We start from the raw sequence: 19063 nt of genomic DNA, 5'->3' as shown, positions 1-19063 counted from the left end.
GTACTGGGTAAAGGGGCTAGAGTTGCCTAGAAGACTTGATTAGACTGCAGTGCTTCAGAGGTTAACAGTCAGTGGTTAGAACAAGGAATGACTTGATAAAAGAGCAGACCTGCAGAATGGGAACTAGTAGACAAGCTGAATGTGTCAGCACTATGTCTCTCCAGCTATGAAGGCCTACCTTATAAGAAGCTGTAGGGAGCAGCAGAGTAGTTAGGAGGTCTAGGGGAGTCATTGTTCCTCTATATTGAGCACTCTTAAAACTGCATCTGGGATACTGTGTCCAGTCCTGGGTCTATAAGGTATAAGAAAGACACTGGCAAACTGGAGAAAGTCTGGAGGGAAGCTGACAAGATGGTTAGGAGCCTGGAGCACCTGATACATGATGTGAGAGAGCTGTGTTGTTCAGCCGTAGGAAAAGAGAGTTGTAGGGTGATCAACTACCTAGGTTGAAGCCACATGCTTCTCAACTGTGAACAGTGGAAGGCTGAGGGAAATATAGTTCAGCAAGGGAATTTCCAGTTAGATAACAAAAAAGAACATCTTTCATAGGATGGCTGTGATCAAATGATAGCACAGGTCTCTCAAAGAGGTTGTAGAATCTCGATCCTTGGAGATTATTCAAAACTCAGCTGGTCACGACCTTAAGCAATCTGATATAACTTTGAAGTCTACTCTCTTTTGAGAAAAGTGGTTGGACCAGACGACTTCCTGATTATCCCTGCCAGCCTAATTTCTTGTGCGATTCTGTGATATATCCAGTAAAGTGGATCAACCATTCAACACTAAATTTCCATAATTTATGGACTTTCTTGCACACAGTTTGGATAATAGGGTTCTGTTACTGCCACAAATCAAGATATCCATTTATAATTGCCAAAATAATTTAACTTTTTGCAGAGAAAAGAGGAAAAAATAAAACTCAACTACACAAATAACACAAAAGCCCTCAAAAATATGAAGGAAATGTAAAGTTAATGGCACAAATATACATAACATTTCACCTAAGTTCTTATCAAATATAAGAAAGAAATATATTGTATTTGGGTGGTCCAAATTTTAAAGATGCAGCTTTTGAAAACATTCTTCAGCTGTCTCAGTCGGATGTTTTTCAACTTCTGTAATGTCACAAAAATGTTTCTGTATTCTGAAACCATTTTAAAAATGTTTCCTTTCAGAATGAAAGGATATAGGTTAGTCTTGAAAATATCTCTTCACCTTGAGTAGCAGTAACTCTAGTATTGCTTACAGCATAGCCATTCATGTTGGTGCTTTTCAACTAAAATAAGCAATGAAATATAGCTTATTTTTACCAAAGCTCTTAAGTGCTTCAGACATCAATCGTTTTTAACTACCAGTTCCATATAGAAATGATAAATAACTGCCTGTCATAGGTTTGGGTTCTTGAAGAGGAGGTAATTTGCTTTTGTCGCTTTCCAGTAGCAGTCTATTGCCTGATCCTTTGTTAGGGTGCAGGCAAGGTTTTGTTACTATCTTCTGTTTATCTCCTTCCTACCTGGGGATGAAAGAAATGTGCTGAACCTGTCTGTGCGTAATGCTAGAAAACTGGTAGTGGGACGGAAGCAAAACTGAAATCCAGTTAAGCTCTTTCAGTCTTATACATCAGCACATGTCTGAGTCATGAAATAGTACTGGGCAGAACCGCCTGTGTATCACCAGCTGTCTTAAGAAATTAAATGGAACCTATTCCTTGGAAGTAGAAAGACTTCAGTACCAATTTCCTGTACTGTGTGGTGATCTTGTGGGTAATTAGCAAACATCACAGTGACAGCTCTGAAAACTGAAAAATGGACACAATAATAATGATATTTTAATAAATTTGTGCATCTTCCTGGTAACACTAAGACCATTGTCTGGGAGTGGAATATAAGCTAGTTGTTTTCTGTACTATCATAGTCAGGAGTGTGTGTATTTAAGCAGTTGTCAATGAGTGTATAGTTGCTCACTCAATTAGCTCACTTTTACGGCTAATGTTATAATTCCTTCTGTGGATTTTTGTGCTCTTTATAGTTTTATCATCCAGTGGAGAATGAGATGAGAGGAGTACTTACAAGCTCTAGTTAATGGTAGAACAATGAAACTTTCCTAGTTCAGATTCATGGTTCAGATTCAGTTTCATTGAAGAGACTATAACACATATCTCCTATTTCCTGTCTACTGTGTGGACTTGGAGGAGCTCAGATAGGTTAGACTCTGTAGATGCATGTACAGTGTAGTAGGTTCTTAGCCAAAAAACAACTTTGATAAGCATTCTTGTGAATTTTTTCAACTGCAAGACCTGTGCAGTATTTGTACAGGGAACAGGAGTCTTATCAATAGTGCTGACTCTACCACTGTTTATCAGTATTGTCATGTGGGTTAAAACTAGTGTCAGTGAGTGAACGAACTCAAGCCTGAAACCAGTGTCTGCCTGTGCCTCCTGTTTACCACAGTTCTTATCAGAGAAGTTATAAAGAAGCTGTTCTATCTGAACCCATTTGGATTATAAAGAAGTAACAAGAAATACCATGGTTTAATTACTAAGATCCCAGATACCTGGACTTTGCACGTAACAAATCTCTGTTGGCCGCAACCTTTGCACAGCACAATAAATTTGTCTGCTGCGTGACAGTGAGCTCATTAGTTAGTAACAGGAAAACAAAGAAATGGTTTAAAGTTAGTCATGTAAAAATATTCTTAAATGCAGAAGGAACCACTGCTTTACAGCAAATATATGCTATAAAACATATATTTGAATGAAGAAATTAAGAGAGGAAAAAAGTCTTTGTCTTTTAGTACTGTTAATGAATCGTAGCTTTAAAGGGATATTTGAATTTTAGTCAGACACAGAAGTCAGATATAAACAAACAAAAAAAAAGTACCTTTTGGCTAGAAAAGTAATATGTGCCAACTGTTATACTAGGTGTACTCTGATACACTTCATGGAAAACTAAACCCAGATAAGTAATTCATATTGTATGTAGTTGTTTACACCTACACTATTTTTTTTCCCCTGGGAAAAGCAGAAAATACACATGATATTTTCGTAAATTTCCCCTTTGCAATTTTCAGACAGGTAAACAGACCTATAGTTATAGTGTTAAGAGTTGGAATTTTTAAGGGAACTGGGCCTACAAGAGAATTATTTAAAGCACCCAGGCAGCAAAGTACAAGTGACACAAATGGGATTGCTTGAAGTAGTGACACAAATGAAAAATCTAAACTGGAATTCCAATTACGTGTCTTTATGTAACATAAGATTGTTTTAATGCTTTTGGAAAACACTGTAGCTACTATTCTGTGTTCAGTGGTTTTAAATGCTTTAGGTTAGAAAAAGAAATGCAAGCTACTTGCAAATCTTTTTTTTTTTTTCACCCTCTCTCTTTTTTTCTTTAAAAAAATCAGTACAGGTGTAAATTTCAGAAATGTTCATATTTTGTTAATTCCCAGTGTTCAAACTTATCTGGCTATTCTTAACATGTGGGTTTTACAGGAAGGTGGTGTAGAATGCTGCGCATGAAAGTGCATTGGACTAGCACAAAGCCTGAATTTCATACATTTGCTTTCAAAGGGCAAGGTAAAAAAAAACCTTCGGGTACATGAAATTCAATGCAATTAGGATTGTAGGCAACTTAGTTCATTAGAGTTGTTTATATAAATCTTTTTTTTGGCACCTAAGATTTTTGCTTATAATTTTAGTGAAAACTTAATTTGGTGCCAAAATATTTTATGTTCCCTGAGGCATCACCATCTTGGCTTCTCAGTGCTGCTCTATCCCTTAAAGCTGTTTATGATTTACAAACAAGGCATTTCAATGTCAGGTCCTTTGGAAGGTCAGTTCAATCAGAGGTCTCTCGACACCTCTAACACACATTTACTTCAACAAAAAGTACAGGCGTCACAGATAGTTTCATCCAAAATTGCAGCTGGAGGAGGCATCAGACTGGTGTATAACAGTCTAGAGAGTTGAACCCGTTGTCCAGGAAATGGAAGTCAGGGTTTCCAGACTCTTCTCAGTCCGTACATGTTCTATCTGATTTTACTCAGCTTTTGTGTGACTGCTCTATCCCTTAGCTGATAGATAAAAATGCAATGTGAACCAGTCACCACTCCTCTTACTAGGTAATTTAGTAAGTAAATTTGAAGAACATCTTATTTTTACTTTTACTCAGATATTTTACCTGTGTATTTCATGCTCAGTCAAAATTCCTACCTAGATAAGCAGTTCTGAGCAAGCAAAGAATACAAGACTCAGCTTTGTTTCTTACCAAAGGTAACAATAAAAGTCTAACACCATCTTTTTCATTTCTGGGAAGATTATAATGTTAGTTATACTGATTCCTTGAGTTAATCTCTGTTTAAAATGCCACTTTCTGAGAAGTAATGCTTAATCTTACATGTTCTTTAGTGGAAGAAACACTGACCTGTCTGCTTTCCAAAGCACATAAAATAAAAGCAAAAAAAAATAAAAAGAAATGAAAAAAAGAAGCAATCAAATCATGGAACGGTTTAAGAAGTAGAGAAATAGCTAAACTTTTCCAGTGACGGCTGACAGTCTTGCAGGAGTAAGAGGAGATACAAAACACTCCTTTAGCTTATTCTAGCTATCTATATTACGAGGAAGGAACAGGTTAATGAGAAGTAGGTCGTGACGCAGGTAGGCATTCAAAAATGGAGTGAATCACTTCAGATAACCTAAAGATATAACTGCATTCACTTTTTAATGTGGATCCAGCATGTGCTGCTAAAGCAAACCTCTCTCTTACTCTGCTCTGATCCACGTTACAGAGCTGTCTTGGACTACACAAACTGCATTCCTTTCAAATAAGATTAAACCAGGTATGCACCATAAGCTCTCTAGTCCTAACTTGTATTGTCTGTAGAACTAGATCAAAATTAGTCTGAAGTCCACAAAAAGTGCATACTATGGCTACTTGGTCTTTGGCACGAACAGTTTTGCTTTCCATATCCGCTCCTGAACTGCGGTGTTTCCTGGTGAAGGTATAGTATGATTAATGCCCAGGAATTATTTAAAAATTAATATGAAGTTGTTTTCTTCCTCAGCATTTGCTGTGCACTTATTTTTTTTTTTTTTTTTATTTTCCTGGTAGGAATGTGTTGGCCATTCATTACCATATCCATGGTTTCCTCAGAATCTATTCTGCCTGGGTCAGCGGAGAGAGCAATAAGCAATATTGAGCTCTCTCACAGTTTTCATATGAATTCCCAGAGCAAGATTGATCAGAAGAAAGATATACAGAAGCCAATGCAAAACCAGGCAAAATGTGCCACCTCAGAATAATAACCTCGTATGACAATATAGGAGACCAGTGTTAGATAACTGCTGACAGTGGGCAAAGTAGAGAAAAGCAAGCTTTCCAAGGCATGGCAATGAACTGACAAGAAAGGCAATTTTCAATGGAAATTTAAAATCTATGAGCCAGACATGTTTCTGTAATCAGGATATCCTGTCACTTAGAAAAAGGAAGCTAAAATATACAGACAGGCAGAGCTTTGGACTATACTGGTAGTCCGAAAAGGTATGAACTTCTGTAGCTTTGAGGAGCAGTAGATATAAAGTGCAGACAGATCATAAGCGTTGTAACCAAATGCTGGTCCATTTCAGAATTCCATGACTGAAATACTATATTTATTAAAATAAAAATAAATAAAACCTAAATATTAGCATTCAACTTTCAACTCAGATACATGCTCAATTTATTCTGGCTTCAGAAGTTATTCCATGTCAGCTAAGCTGATCTAGCTGTTGACATACAGATGCCTAACCCTAAGGAGATGTGAACTTAACCTGACATTGAGAGTTTCATTTGCTGCAAGCTGAGAGTGAGCACATGGAGAATTACTCTGGTAACTTGGCTGTTCAACTAAAACTTTGTTCTTTTCTTAGTGGATAAGCATTCCACCATATGAAAAAAAAATGCAGCTATTTACTTTAAATACTATTTTTTCTATTCTTTGGGGTAATAAGGATTGATAGTTTTTCAAATTCACTATATAGCAGTGGGAATGGTTCATGACCTGAATGATACTGAGCTGCAAAACTCAAGATTTTAAACCATGAAAACTAGTTCTGCAACTTTTCCTTAATAAATGATACTTCCTTACACCTCTTTGTAGATGAATGTTATGGCACTTATTGACATTCAGAGAAACAAATGGTTAATGGTGAGGATAGCAAAATAATCTTTGGAGAAACAGTGGCTACCAAATAAATGTTTAACTAAAATAAATTTGCCCTAGATTTCTTTGGCAAAATAACCAGGACACTGAAAAGTACACAGAAGGTTTCCCAGCACTTTTCATTCCCATTTCATGGAAAACAATATTTTAAGATTAAAGAAAAAGAACTCCATTCTCAAACTACTTTGATTTCTTAGAATTTGTTCCTGAGTTTTCTGTCTCTAAAAGGCTTTTAAAAGCTCACAAAATATGTGATGAATCTCAGTTTAAAATATTTGAGTTCAGTGATTGTGGTTTTGTTGTGTTTTTTTTTTTTCTTTTTAAAGATGTATCTTTAACTATAAATATTTATGGCTTTCAAATAGTGTTGGAAGTGCAGAACCACCACGGGGAGGGTCCACAGCAACATGGTGCATGACTGCTTTCAGCAAGAAGGAAGTAACAGAACTGTGAGTCCAGTGGATCCTGCCTTTAACTTTGAGCCAAAATCCCTTTGCCTGCTGTCACCCATTGTGTGGGCGCTTTGAAAGTCTCAATCTGAGCATGTTCTGTGCTGACCCTTGTTCCAATTGGAGATATATGATTGTGCTGATAATATAAAGACAGAGCAAATAGGATCTTTTGGCTTAACCTCTTCTTTTAGCAGATTTTTTTAATGGATAAACAATGAAGGCTTAGAGGATTGAAAAACCTGCCTAAGGCGAGCTCAGTTCAGCCCTGTGAGCGGAAACTCAAAGGATGAAATCCTGGCTCTCTTGCAGGTGATGGCAAAACTCCCATTGACTTCAATGGGGATAAGTTTTCTGCCAAAGTGCACAGAGTATTCCCACGTCAAAATGTAAGCACACCGGCTTATTAATAAATGCACAATAACACAGCAAGCCGAAGGTAGTATAAATACTTAGAGCGTGATTCAGTTTAAATGCCAATAGCAGACTTACTTCTGGAATCTGTGAAGGATCCAGATGCCACAGCTACAATCTCTCACGTTCAGACATCTGGATTCACTGATTGCTATTTAGAAGGAAATAATTAATAAAGAAAAAGTGGCAGAGTGGTGCTATATATCTAGTGTCACAGGACCTGATAGTGATTATGAGCTGTTTTTCACTGTGTAAGTAAGTGAGAGCTGAACTCTTTTTGAGCAGTCCTATTCCTCTATGATTCTATGATTCCATCTTTTACAAGAGAAAGTGAAAAATTAAGAACTGCAGTTAAGAGAGTACCTATGAAAGTGTCAGTAAATATTGAATTTACAATTTAAAAACATGAGAGAAGATAATGATTTTTAATAATTTGCTTTACATTTTATAAATATATCCATAAATTACTTGGAATTTGCAGTTAAAGATGAGTATCCCACTATTGGCTGCCTTATACAAGAAAACAAGTAATTTGTGGCTTTGTAGATTTGATTTAGTATGGAGACATCTTTCCTGTATGGAGTATAAGTGGCTGGGTGCCATGGTCTGTTCATTTTCTCTGTGCCGCAAAAGAACACCTCTGCTAATTAACTTGATGCAAATGAGAAAATTTTCTGATGTAATACTGAATTTGCATGTTACTTTTCAGTGTCTGTTATCAGAGGAATCTTGTAATCATTCTTGCTGCCTGTAAGGGCCACAGAAAAGATGCTTCATCCTTGAAAAAACAGTCTTTTACATAAGTTGTTTTTACTGGGGTTTTTAATCCTGTATGTGGAGGACTGGTGACCCTAACCAGGGGTTGCAACAATCTTTTAACAGAGTTCTGATAAGCCAGTGAAGTACTCACCTTTTGTCTAATCATTTCCACTGCCATGTCTTATATAAAAAGTATTTCCAAGTCAGGAAAGAAGTTACTTGGTAAAAATTTTTTTGTACTCATTAGTACATGATTTTTAGCATAAGAAAACTATTTTTCCCAGTTTGTACAATCGTAAGAGGACATATCATATGTATGTGTAGCAAGACTGCTATTTGAAATTCACACGTCTGCTTGTGAAACTGAACTTGGGGGAGTTCTGTTTTCCATACTGTATCTATAAAACATGAGCAAATGCTGGCATCCCCTCTATTCTAGTTTATCGTCAGAGGTTGAACTTTTACATAAGACCTGAATAGCAGTTTACAGGTAATTCATTGTCCTTGATGAAAACCATGCAATTTCCCTTACAGTGCTGTCCGAAAGGTATGGATAAAGGATCCTGTTTCAGATTATAAAAGGCAATTTATATTTTATTTAGTCTCCCAAGTAGTAAATGTCTTATTATTGGTTTAGAAAGAACTGGGAATGGTGACATAAACATAGAATGCATGTACGAAAACAGCTTAAGATATCTGTGGAGCAGTAACTTAATCTCATAGCTTTTCTTCTAAGGAGGAGGAGTAATAAAAGTTTTGACCGTTTAAGAACACCCAGAGGGTGAAATTCAGCACAGTTTATGTAACTATAAACACACAATCACTAGGTGTCTCTTTTAAGTGATTCATAAAAGTTAGACTAGGTTAGATGTGCAAAGTGATATGAAATAATTCCTAGGTAATAAAGGTATTTATAATCTTGTTTAAGCAAGACTTAAGACTCCTGAGGGATGTATTGTAAAAATTCTTAAGGCACCAAAATAAGAAAATAAGAACTTATTTATATATAAAAATCTCTTTAGACTTTGGAATTTAGGACAGTGCATCTTATAAGTATTTAGTGTATAGCATTAAAATATGAACCGGTTGTCCAAGATAGCTTTATATTGAGTGGAAAGAAGTAGGCATGTTAGCACAAGTCACCTGCTCTATTTTAGATTTAACTTTATAGAAGGAGATAAGATGTACCTAGAGGTCCCTTTTTCTCTCCTGTTAGGTATGGGAGGAATTTGGGTTCTAGATGAAATACATATATTTGTATTAAAAATGTTTGATCAGATTAATCCAGATGGTCAATTTATGATTACAGATAAACTAAATTAGGTGAAAATAATTCCACTCTAATTCCATACCTGTATGTATATAAATGTCATTAAAATGTTGTCTGAGGATGTAAGTCAAGAGAAAACAAAACCAACAGCAAATTGGAGGTGAGGTCTTTCGGAAGTCTTTTGAAAATGTGGAGTTTTCTGGTGTTGGGTGTCCCTCTGCAAGCCTAGGGAGTTTTAAGTAATTGAAAGTAAAATATCCACACTTCAGGAGAATACCCTCCGAGATTAAATATGGGTAGACTTCACAGACAGGGACAAAAGTTAGTATCTAGTGTACACCCAAATGGTTTTTGGAGTCAGGTAGGTAAATCAGTAATTTCCCACTGAATTTTTTCTACGCTCTCCTTTACTCCTTTTTCTACTTGTGATGATATAATTGAAGCATCTACTTGGTTTGTTGGAAACAAGCATTTAGGTCCCTTCTCTTCATATAAAAGGATAACAAAAATCATAATCAGAGGAACCGACAGGCTCATACAGAACATCTTTTTTAATCCTTTCATTTGTGCCTGTTCTGTTTTGTTTGCTCATCATGAGGAAGAGAGTAATTTGAAAATGGGAATTTTTATTTTGTTACTGCTGTATGAAATTCTGATAATACATCATTTTCTCTGGCCATAAGGTGCATAATGGGACTGATTTGCCAGTAACTGGTTATCTGTGGATGAACTCTGTTTTTTGCAGGTTTTGGGGAGATTAGTTTTACTCTAAATAGAAGACCACAAGGATGCATGGCACTGAGGAAATTGTGGAAATACATGCTTAAAAAATGAGAAAAGTGTAAAAAAGAAAGCAAAATGAATGGAAGCTTTGACATAGCACGGCTTGCAAACCTTATCCTAATAGAAAAGGTGTGGTATGAAAATCTTGCATAGGTTTTACTGAATTGAAAAATTAAGAATACTTTGTCTCCATGTAAGGTTATTTCACCATGAGCCCAATGCAGCCACCTCCCCTTCTAAGAAATAGGCTATAATCTTTTGTGAATTTTTATGTGCCTGTCCTCATTTTTCAGTATGCTGAACATTATTTCCTGACATGACTATTTGCTTACTTGTCAGCTCTGGAAACATCATCTGCTGTCTCCAGCTGAGCTACATAGCAAAGAATCAGCATGGAAGCAGTGGTCATATTTGTTAGCTTTGATTTATTTATGTCCTCAGGTTATGTTTTTGTCAAATGACAGTCCTGTAGTTCAGCAAGCCAATGTCAGAGCAAGCAATGTCCAGAGACTTCAGGAATGCTTAATGCGCATGCCAAAATCAGTATAAAAAGAACAATAATAAGGCATTTGGTTATCTATTTTTTTCTTAGGACACATAATATCATAGAATCATAGAATTAACTAGGTTGGAAAAGACCTTTAAGATCATCAAGTCCAACCATTAGCCCAGGACTGCCAAGTTCATCACTAAACCATATCACTAAGGGCTCATGGAACATACTGGTGGTGCCATGTAAGGGTGATGAGACCATGTCAGCTGTAAAGGAGCCTGCCCTTATATCCCTTAAACTTCTTTCTATCATGTCTTGCTCTTTTTTATCTAGTAAAAGAGATTCTGTCAATCAACCATATCATGGTAAACTCTCCCATATCAAAATAATATTTATTTATTCTTTTTTAATGCCTTTATTATCTGTTACGTTAACAAGTTCGTGCTGTTTCTTTACCTTTCTTCTTTTCATTCCATACATTTCAGTCTTTAACCCCTTCCTCAGTTAGACTGAGCTCAGCTTGACACATATCTATGTAGTGCAGACTGCAGTGCGTGGAGATGATTTTGAACTTGGTAATAGTGGTTCTGCCCTCAAGCACAGTCAGAGCAGGGCAGAGCTCACTGTAGCTTCACTGCCCAACCATTCACCCAGCTCTTAAGGTGGGTTTTGCTGCTTTATCTCAGCTTTGTTATGACTGATAACAGTCTAAAATTGCCCTTCCCCCTATTTTACTGTTAAAAACCAGAATTGATACTCAGATTGTAGCAAAATACTAGAAAACTGTTAGCAGCTTTACTGATGCAGAAATAATTGATAGAATCATAGAATAGTTAGGGTTGGAAAATAATTGATACTGTACATGTTTTTGAATGTTTGTAATTGCAAAAATATACTAAAATTATTGCAAATTCAAATAAAGCATTTTTGATGACACTACTTACTTTCTTGGAGATATTCTGTGGAAGCAGCTACTGCTGTTTCCAAGAAGCAATTTTTCTGAGCCTGTGCCTCTTTCCAGGTTTTCACAGGAATTCCCAGTCAACACAGGGCATGCATTTCTTCATACAGCAAAATGATATGTCAAGAATTATTACCTTTAAACAATTTCAGATACTTGAGGAAATGTCACCATTTTGGTCAAGAACTCTGAGAATTAATTTACACCACAGTTTTCCACATATGTTAGTGAACACAATGCATCTCATTAGTGCCTTTAAAAATCCATCACAAAAAAGGATGAAAGGTGTCACTGAGTGGCAACAAGCTATTAGTGTAACAAGGCCAAATGTTTTTAAAAAGTTAGGTTCCCAAGTTTATATTTAGTATTGGAAACTAGTAGCCTGATTTCCACTGCAGCTAACTTTTTAATCGACTTTTTAAAATTTAATGGCAGCTACCGCATTCTGAAAAAATCTCTGTGGTCCTTATTCAATTGGTTAAATATGCACTCATATTTAGCACAGTTAACAGCCTCATTTTAATTATTGCCATTTTTCAAAATCTTGTCTCAGTTCTTTTCCATCATTAACTTTTATGACTCTATCTATATCAAACACCAATAAATACATAACTTAAGAGTCTCTCTTTTAACTCTGTTCATGATATCATGAGTTTTTCACTGTTGAATTTATGCCTGTGCTTGTGAAATATAATGTACATGTTGCCTCCCTGCATCAGCTGGAAATCATTCTTTGGCTGACATAACTTAGCTAACTGTAAGCCAACGGTAAAAAAATCTTTAAATATTCATAAGAATTATCATGGCTAATGACAGAATAATAGATTAATAGACTCCCCTTGCAAATATGAGGATAGTCACTACATTCTACCAGTAAAGTGTCAACATTCATTTACAACATTAAGTGCTTTATGATGCTCTTTGCATGGCCATCATATTGCCAGAATTATAACAGAAAGATAAAATTCAAAGAGAGTTTGATGAGTTCTGCTGCCATTCGTCAGTTCATTGAAATGCTTTCTATTCCTCATAATCGTTTTCTTGCCACAGAATATCACAAATTATTAAGCATATTCTAATAAAGTGCAATATAATGCTCAGTTGTCTTAATAAAAAGCCCCACTGTAGGGAATTTTTTAATGAGTATTTTGGGAGAAAAGCCAGTAAAGGGCAAAATAGGACCTGGCAAGGTGTAACTGTCAATAGAGGTGACTATTCCTCCTGCTGAAGTTGAGATGATCCATGGGCAGCTTCTTATAATGTTGAAATCTACATCCTTGGGTATGATTCTCCTTAAATTCTCTCCACCACTTACTCCAGCCCCTATTGCATAGTTAAAAGGAAGTTATTTAAAACATTAATTAATATTTTGTAGTGTTTAATAAAACAGTGCTTTATATAGGTGGCTGCATCGAAAGGAGCATGACTAGCAGATTGAAGGGGTGATCCTGCCCCTCTACTCTGCTCTCCTGAGACCTCACTTGGAGTATTGTGTACAGTTCTGGTGTCTTCAACACAAAAAGGACATGGAACTGCTGGAACAAGTCCAGAGGAGTGCCACAAGGATGATCAGGGGACTGGAGCACCTCCCGTATGAAGATAGGCTGAGAAAGTTGGGGCTGTTGAGCCTGGAGAAGAGAAGGCTGCGTGGAGACCGCATAGCATCCTTCCAGTATCTGAAGGGGGCCTATAGGGATGCTGGGGAGGGACTCTTCATTAGGGACTGTAGTGATAGGACAAGGGATAATGGGTTAAAACTTAAACAGGGGAAGTTTAGACTGGATATAAGGAGGAAGTTTTTACTGTGAGGGTGGTGAGGCACTGGAATGGGTTGCCCAGGGAAGTTGTGAATGCTCCATCACTGGCAGTGTTCAAGGCCAGGTTGGATGAAGCCTTGGGTGGGATGGTTTAGTGTGAGGTGTCCCTGTCCATGGCAGGGGGTTGGAACTAGATGATCTTAAGGTCCCTTCCAACCCTAACTATTCTATGATTCTATAGGCAGAGTTCTTGGGAGCAGGCTGACTAACTTGGGGTTAGCAGATAGTTTAGGAGAACATCATTGTCACTCTAAATTAGATACCTCCATAAAAACTGAGATTTTCTACCAGTTCTGGTCATTGTGGAAGTATAAGTCTGTTTTAATATTTTTTTGTGTTATAAAAGTATAGATTTTTGACTGAGGTGTGATGAGGCTAATTTCTTTAGTCAAGGCAAAATTTGACTAAAGAATTTAAGTGAAAAAACCTTTCAAAGAAAGAATATATCCAATTGCAGAGCAGTTGCTCTGACAGAACTCACAGATTTATTATGATTGCATGCATTTTTGCATGTACTGGTATCCCTATAAACACCATTAATTGGAGAAATTATGGAATCTATATGAAAAGGGATGGTACCCATTAGACACCCTAATTTCCATTGATAAACAGTTTTGGGTGCCTTTGAAAATCTTGCTTTTTGTCTTCCTCTCTGTTTATGCATTCCCTGACATAATCATGCACCTAATAAAAACATAAAATTGCAATACTGGGCCTGAGTATTTCAGTGTCATAACAGTTTAATAATCTGTGGGTTTCTGCATAGTTGTCAGCCATTGACACTAGACACAGTTCTTATTTTAGAAACAACATTCCTGAAATCTTTGGTGTAGGTTTTAGGGGGATTTTTTGTCTTTTTGTTTTTCAAAAGCCCGTTAGTGTTAGAATCAAAATACCATCTGATGTCGCAATGAGGGGCTTCGCCTTTCAGGGTAATGTTTAATCTTAGGTATAAATGTACTCAAACAGAAAAGTTTTTCTTTAAGAACTCTGTAGTTTTTGTCTAAGAAGTAACCACTATGTATTTTCATTGTTCTCTTAATTCATTTCTGCTTAGCATATTTCTGCAGCATTTCTGAAGTGTAAAATGGGAAAGGAACTACTGAAATCCTTAGGACCACAGTCCTGCCTGGTATCATGAGCATCATGAGCCTGGTATCTTATGCTAGTCATAAATCTATTGAACTAAGCTCTAAAAATGTTTGGTTTTGGCCCCTTAGATACTGCCATTCCTCTGCAAATAGTCGTAGATTGATGCATAATTTCCAGTCTTCAGCCTTGAGGTACCTTTGACTGCTTTATTTTGGGCCTGTAACAACATAATCCTTAAGCTTGTATGGCTCTTCTTTCTGCCTGTGGATTTACAGGGAATCAGCCATAGCCTTCAGACTTTTCTAGGATAGAAGTATCAGGCTGCTTTGTCTCCTCCTGGAAAAAAAACCTTTTTGTTTCTATATTGATTTGAACAGTCCTTTTGTTCCCATCTAGTTTGAGTCCATGTTTGCTGAATGTGAGTAACAAGAAGTGCTTAGAATGTTTTACATGTACTCCCAGCTGAAATTATTTTCACAGGAAAAATAATAGGTAATTGCTGTTACATTCTAATGAGTAACATGTAATACATCCCTATCACTAGTACAAATGCTTTCATTGGTAGAGTTTAAGATAGCAGCTGCTTTCCACTTATATCACAGCTCACTATTCACAGTTATCCTGCCCATAGCAATATATATAAATCCTTCCCTTCCTTTTTTTTTTTCCCCCAATATAAAATTTTCTAGCTTAAAGCAGAGATTACTCCTATCTGTTCTTAAGTGAATGACCTTTCCCTTTGTACTATAGAAATTCATGCTATTCCTAATGTCCTAGTTCTTGAGATAATTTGGTCCCTTCCTGGGTGACCTTCTAACCTCTTCTGTGTTGACTATGGGCTAGATCCACAGAAAGATACAGCAGGATTCAGTCAAAATTTTAGGTTTGCTGGTTTTGCCGAGTACCTCACTATCTCTGATGGCATTGTCATTATATCACCAAAAAGTACCATAACAATTCAGTTTCTACATGTGCCCCAAGTTTTGATAGTGAGAATTGAGGCTTATGTCAATTTAATTTTCAGACCAACCTTAACAGCATCTTTCTATGAACTCCTTTCTTCCTATCCTTCCTTTGCTTTCTTTTTTCACAGCACTCATACCTTCCCTCTGGACTTCTGGCAGTTCTCCCTTAACCCTTCCAAGATTTAACATTTTTGCTGATCTGCTCCTTTTTCTTGTTCATTGTTTATGTTCTGTTTATTTTAGTGGCATTTTCTGACATAGTCACTTATCGAATTAGGCTTGGAGTTCTTTCTTTCAGGTTTTTTCCTGTTGTTTAACATGGAAATTCCAAAGTGGTATTGCAGTAAAGAAGTTATATTCTTCTTCCAAATACTTATCACGATCTTTATTTTTTTTTCCCCAAGAACAGTTCTCTTTTCATAAATGGTTGTTAGTGGCTGAACAGTTCTCAGTTTCCTAGAAATACTAATAATCTACTTATTTTCCTTCCCTTGTCAAATCTTTATCCTCATTCTTTGGAAGAAAAATACTCTGAAATTCCACTGGAAGAATCACTGAGAATGACACCACTTTCTTGAAAGTTTTCTCAAAACTGGTATCATCTAGATCTCTTCCAGTAAGAAACCATCAGAATCATTGTTTTCCAGTGCACCTAAAAATTAACAGAGTTTTTCAGGCTTCCTCAGGTTCATATTTCATATCCTTATTTTTAGCAAACATCCTTCTGTTCACTGGATACACTTTGATAACAAAATATACTGGCTTTAGTGGCTTTTTAAGTATTTCTTGTTAAGATGCTTTGCAGGTCTGTAGATTTGATCTTTTATGTATTTGAGAGAAATCCCATCATTTTTCCTCCCTGATTTTCTTAGGTCCTCAGGTCATGGCATTCCATTTTATCTTGCAGTACTTTGCATATTATCTTCATGTCTCCTTGGACTCTACTCTCCCAAGCTACACCTACACTAGTAAACTAAATAGAACGATGGCAGTTACCTTTTTCTTACAGCTAAATAGCATAGTCAAGAGAATGTTTTCAGCCCATCCCAACAAGCACTTTCTCAAATAATGCCGAGGCACCACTTGAGACTTAAGTCAGGAACCATTCCCAATACACATACTGCATGTGAGCTCCTTGTTTGGTGACATGAGAGAATTTAACTTGGTGGACATGGACTGTACCACAACCCCTTGACTCAGGCCCAGAAAGTGATCCTTTACCCGTTTCATTTTTTAGTACAAACCAACCCAGCTGTCCTCATTACCCTTTTCCCCTGGAACTAGTTGAATTTCTGTTCTTCTTTGCCAGACATTTTCTGTTTGTCTCTTTTTCTCCACTACAGGAAATCTGTTTGTCAAATCAGTTTTTCTGTAGTAAGAGGTATCTTCATTTCTGTTCATGAAAGTTACTATCTGCATTTCTGGGCATCTTTAGGTGTGTGAATGTTTCAATGGCCCATTCATTCTTCTAACTTCTCTGTTCCATCCCTATTTGAGCACCACCTTTTCACTCCTCAGATTTCCTCTCCACCTTATATTCTATATTTTAAAATGCTAAGCTTTATTCAGGTCCTGATCTAAAGATAATACACTTTATAGACTTCTGGACCTACTCTCTCCTAATCATCATAACCATCACTGTCTTTGGACCCTAACTTTAAGGAAATAAGGAAAAAAAAAACCATCCAAAATAGCCTGTTTGCAGTCTATTAGACTAATGACCATTTAGTGTTTCAATGCAGTCGTGCTTCTGTGCTGTGGCTGAGTTAGATGTCCATCAACAACGACTGAAGGCAGAAAGCTTCCAGCACAGACTCAGCTAAGAGCTGACATAGAAATGTTGAGCCTGTGTGTAATTTCATTTCAGGATAATTTTTTTACCAAAGAGTAAATTCATGGGAAAATTTCAAACACTCCTCCAACATAAATCTCGGCTAACTGAAATTCAACATTAGGCTTGATATTAATCCCATGAAACTGAGTAATAAAAGTTCTAACATCTGAATTTCTAAGCACAACTGTCTTTTCAAAGAACTGGAGAAGTTTTATATTCTTAGCTTCACTCATTTCGAACTCTACCATCCATCATGAAGGAACCTGATTCTACATTCTACATTCTTCCTTAATATACATTCTACACTCTTACTTAGGTGAATCATGAATTACTTCACTCAAGATACTGGAAAACACATATATATTGATGTAAGTCTGTTGAGAGCAAATTTTATGTGGGAAAATAATTGACTCTTTGAAATGTGTTTTCTAGCCCCACAAGAATCATGCCTCATGAATTAGTATTCAGACTAAAAGATGGATTTTTATAAAATATAAAGTAGACATACAGGAACAGCTACACTTTTTCGCCAGCAATATCAGGTGGTAAGATCTCAGTCCAGCTAGAATAGGACATCCAGGATATAATCTAAACCAAGAGGTACATAAATGAATTGACTTAAACCAGAGGTCTCCAGAGCTACCTCTGAATCATGTTTAATACTTGGTTTTTTTCAGTGAGTTTAGCTTTTACGTTCAGATTTATTGCCAACTTTCAAATTCACTGAAAGAAAGCTTAAATAAACTTAGACATTTAGTATCATTTTTTCCTCGGTGGACTATTTATCTTCTCTGACCTTCAGTTTCTGACTGAGAGGTATGCAAATCTCCTGTTATCTCCAGCCGCCATACATATGTCCTTGATACCCAAAGAGCTGAAAACAAAATTCAATGGCTATATTTCAGGAACTGATTCCACGTGCAGGCACCCCATAAATGTCTTCTAGTACTGCAAGAAGAGGAGTCTCTCAGTGCTTTTCATCTTTCTCTGTGTTTGTAATTGGTTTGTGTGCCTTTATCTTATCTCCTCTTTAAAGCAAACAATTACAGTCTCTTTAGTCTCTCTCAGATGGTAATATTTTCCATGACTCTGACCTGCATATCTCTGATACTTCTCAGGGTCTACTATATATTCCTTGAACTGGAATCACAGGAGCTGAATAACAGCTTTGTTTGCTTCTATTATTATTATTCTTACTGTTGAGAACATACCATTGTTTGCATTACTATAAAGCTGTTACAGTATTTTGACACTGGTTTCCATTCTCTTCCTTCATTATGTGCTTTGGTTTTTTGCCACTGGTACACACTGACCACAATTCTGAATTGCTCAAAACTATGTCCACATTCTCTGCACAGCAAATCCTTACCATTACAGTGGAATACATCTTATCTAAATTTACTATCGGAACATTGTAGGCCTGAAGTCTACACTAGCCGAGGAAATAGTGTAGAAGTGTTGCATCGTGAGCTTAGGAAATGGGCAGAGGGTTGTTTCAGGAAGCTCCACAGTAAAGCACTTCGAGGTTATATGTAGTTTAATGCAACAGAATTGGCTATTTTAAGGAGCTGAAGTGCTGTGTGATGAGAATCTGCTAGGTTGTTCTCCCAGAGGAATTATGGATGGGATGGTGGACTACAAGGGCTTAGTGAACAGGAAGGTGAAGAGATTATTATTTCAGCAGTCTGACACCAAAGGAAGACTTAGCAAATGACAAACAAGAAGTAAAGGTAACACTGGGATACCATAAGTAATGTGCTGAAACAGAGAAAATAATAGGAATAAAAAAAGAATAACCCTAGAGAATAAAATTCTTTAGGTGCAATTGTGGCAATGAAAAATCAAACAGAGGTACCCGATACAAGGGGAAAGACGGTGAAAGGTCAAGGAATAGAATGGTGAATGGTGGAGCAGTCAGCAGAGAAGTAGCTGCTGAAAGCATCAAATTGCAGAGGAAGCTTCAGAACTGAGCCAAATCCTCATATCAGATAGAGTAACATAACTAACTCCATCATTGTCAACCAGTTC

The 19063-nt window shown here is 36.7% G+C and overlaps 1 protein-coding gene across 1 annotated transcript in view; it reads right to left on the bottom strand.

Moving 5' to 3' along the window:
• The window catches only part of TDRD15 (tudor domain containing 15), a 33672-nt gene extending 26476 nt beyond the window's left edge, over window positions 1–7196 (bottom strand). Inside the window, exon 1 of the mRNA XM_065681727.1 lies at window positions 7140–7196. The gene's annotated coding sequence lies outside the window, so the exon portion shown is untranslated. The remainder of the gene's footprint in view (window positions 1–7139) is intronic.
• Between the last annotated feature and the right edge of the window lie 11867 nt (window positions 7197–19063).

This window comes from Lathamus discolor, chromosome 5 (genome assembly GCF_037157495.1).
Source record: "Lathamus discolor isolate bLatDis1 chromosome 5, bLatDis1.hap1, whole genome shotgun sequence".
NCBI classification, from domain to species: domain Eukaryota; kingdom Metazoa; phylum Chordata; class Aves; order Psittaciformes; family Psittacidae; genus Lathamus; species Lathamus discolor.
The sequence above is the reverse complement of the archived record's forward strand: the minus strand, read 5'-3'. Positions and strand labels throughout refer to the sequence as shown.